The sequence below is a fragment of the Dendrobium catenatum genome, unplaced genomic scaffold (assembly GCF_001605985.2).
Source record: "Dendrobium catenatum unplaced genomic scaffold, ASM160598v2 fragScaff_scaffold_1115, whole genome shotgun sequence".
Classification (NCBI taxonomy): Eukaryota; Viridiplantae; Streptophyta; class Magnoliopsida; order Asparagales; family Orchidaceae; genus Dendrobium; species Dendrobium catenatum.
Genome location: NW_021319577.1, coordinates 1 through 3,715, shown reverse-complemented (window position 1 = coordinate 3,715; position 3,715 = coordinate 1).

Here is a 3,715-nt window from a genome sequence, read left to right as displayed (position 1 = left end):
TGCGAGCTATGCCTCTTCGTCTGCCCCTTCTTCTATGACTTTGTCTAGGCTTCTTATCTCTTTCTTCTACCGCAAGTTCCACCCATTTGTATCTTTCTTCTCAATCAAGGAAAAGCTTCTTTAGGTGTTGTTTTTTATGTTATAAGCTTGTATGTGTCGTCTTTCTAATATGAAAGTTAAATTGTGTTTTGTTTAAGTTATTTTGTCATGATATATTGTTAAATTTTGTCGTTTAGGAAAGGAAGACCTAGTTTATATGCAATCTAGCTACGCTATAGTTTTTTTATTACATCATATTTTATCTCAACAAAAACCACCCACGCCCACATCAACACATTTTGTCAAATACTAAGACCATCACTTCACTATATGGGTTCAACTAAGTACCATTTACATGCCATGTCACAATAAAAAACCTGATCAACCACACTGTCACCCTCCTGTAATGCTATGTTGTAATGCGTCTTTGACGAGAGCTAAAAAAATTTGTGGGAAAAATTCCAACATACTAAAATTGCAAATCTAACTTGGAACAATACAAAAATTGCAAATATCCAAAAATAATAATAAAATATTGCCCATGGCCATTTTAATGCCAACAAAATTATGAAAATATTTGGAAAAACATCAAACGCTTTACAAATACTCCTACATTTTTCCAAGGTCATCCAAATGGAGCTAAGCAAATAATTTTTGTTATCTAACTCATAAATAAAATTTTAAAATACTTGAAAGCTCCCTTTGATCATCATCATTAGCCTAACCCCAATCATTTATAATCAACTTTATGAATCCTCCCTCGCCATTCTTTTATGATGATTGATACATGAGGTGTCTTCACAAATCTTTTAAACTTTATCAAGGACTACCATTTTTCCTTCTTAAAATTTAGACATAATTTTTAATACCATTTATGGGTGCATTCTCTAAACTTTTTAAAATATAAACATAATTTTTAATACACATTTTATTCGTGCATTTTCTACCCTTTTTACACATGTACGGACTATCAAAATTTATTCCAACTACTCTATTATCAAAAAATGCTACTGTAGTCATCCCTCAATATAATCATTCTTTAATTTATCCTTCCATCTCATTCTAACCATAATAAACTTACTTATCAATGATTTTTTATTGACCAACAATCAAATCCATACAACATAACCCACCTAATTAAGATTTCATTTATGATTTATGACAAAATCTTATTGTATCACACTCCCCCCCAGGTACTCAAATTTAGTCATTCAACATTTAGCTTTAGAAGTCATATCCCTATCTATATATCATTATTTTATCTAATAGATCCAAAATACTAAAAATTATCATAAACATGTCATTATCTTTTATTAATATATTGATGGACAATTAATTATTAATATCACACCCAAAAATTGCCACATGTCCAATCAATTTTCTAGAAATTTAAAAACATCGATGTTCTAAAAATTTTATCCATTATTTCAATTTTTCAATTATTTTAGCATTTCACGATCATTAGATGTACATCATCAACAAAAAATATAAACCAAGGCATCTCACTTTACATATTGTCCATAAGCATCTCCATTACAAAGAGAATAAAATCTAGGCACAATTTTGACCTTGATGTAATAATGAAATAAGAAAACTCTTTGTTCACTCTATAACTACTAATACCAATCAATGGCTTGGTTTCATATGCTTTGTCAAGATATTAAATACCATATAAATATCCTTTCTCCACACCCAATATCTTTACATTAATTGTCTTAGCACAAAAATTGCTTCCATAATACAAACTTGATTATTTTAAATCAATGCATTTTTTCAAAATCTCTCAGTGCACTCGCTCCCATAACTTAGAATAAATTCATTTACAATGCTCTGCTTGATTCTCAAATATTGGTATCAAAATACTTCTTATCTAAATATGATTTTCTTAGCCTTCAAATTCATTGAAAATATTTTTTAACCAAACCATCACAATATTCCTCACAACTCTTAAAATCCCAAGGTATCACATATGAAATAAAATTTAATATTTACAGGTCTTCTTCTAAGCCAATATCACTTCACTTTTTTGGATTAAATTATATTATATCTCATTATTTTATTTAGTATATTATTTTATATAATTCCTTCTTAATATACATCAAATAAATTCTTACCGCATTCCATAATATTTTTTTCCATTAATTATCCTAAAACAAAAAATTGCTTATGTAATAGATCTTCCTAGTATGAAATAAAACTAATTATCAAAAATTAAGGGGTCGGTCATTTAAGATCACTTTTGTATTTGATTTTTTTATTTATTTATTTTATGCTTTTAATTGAAATAAAACATGTTTGACACCTTAAAAATATGTTGTTTTACTTTTATTGAATTTTAAATAAACTTATTTGTATAATGATGGCAACTATGGTGACTGGTAGCTAGGCAGCAACAACTAGTAGTGCCGACCGACAACTATTAATGCTTGGGGGTCTAACAAAGGATTACGACAGGCAAACATTGACGGCATCAGCCAAAGACGGTGATAGTTGTTTTTAAAATGATATATATATATATATATGTGTGTGTGTGTGTGTGTGTGTGTGAGAGAGAGAGAGAGAGAGAGAGAGAGAGAGAGAGAGAGTGTGTGTGTAAAATACACAAAACAAATAAGTTTTTTGGACAAAAAAAGGAACAAAACAAAAATGATCCCAAATAAAGTCACTTTATTAATTTGTTTATTTTTTTTCTAATATGAAATGAAAATATGCTCGATTTTATTATATCAATATAATTTTCCAAACAATAAAAACCAAAAACATTTTTTCACCAACATTTTTATGTACTTATTCTTCGCTTTCTTGTTTGCACCCGACATCATCTAGATGTTCCTCATTTATTTTGTGAACATCTTAAATCACAAAAAATGTAGCCAATCTCATGTAAATGATCACTAAATTCCCATAAATGCAAGGTAAAAAAGAAATAATAATTAATCATCACATCATTACCACCTATTATGATCCAAGATAAGTTGTAAAGTAGCTAAATTATGCAGGTACACCATCAATTTTCCAAGCAAGCTAGCTTCAGCGTAATTTATTTAAAAAAGAAATGAGGCATACGATTCACACTTGATGAGGCTTCCACCTCAAATGAGGTGAGGCACGTCTCAAGGTACACATCAGCACAATTTTAGCAAAATTTTGAAGATACATAAACCTCAAAAATAATTGTTTAGGTAATTTAAAATTTAAAATTCATCTACATATAATTAAACCTAATTACTATACCTAAATCAACCAAATGTGAGAAGAATCGCACGACCTAAAACTTGTAGCTACACTACACACCGGGTGGCCTTCACACCCATGTTCAATCCTACTGTGTCACTCTCGCCGCTACACCGCCACTACTACTTCTCCAACAACTCTTCTCTTGTTGTTGGAAATTCATTTTCTTATTTTTAATATGAGGGAAGAGAGAATAATTAACTACAATGATAATTCTAATGAAAACCCTCTAAGTGATGAGAGGTGGGGGGAACTTTTGAATTCATATATAATGACCTTAGATTGCTTAATCACATTGAACATGGGGATTATTTATTTAGCATTGTTTATAGCCTTATATGACTTTTAATGGCATTATTTTTACTTTTTATGATCTTATTTTAACATCTTACTATGATATTAAGTTATTAACATGTTATTTATTATTTAATATTTTAAATTA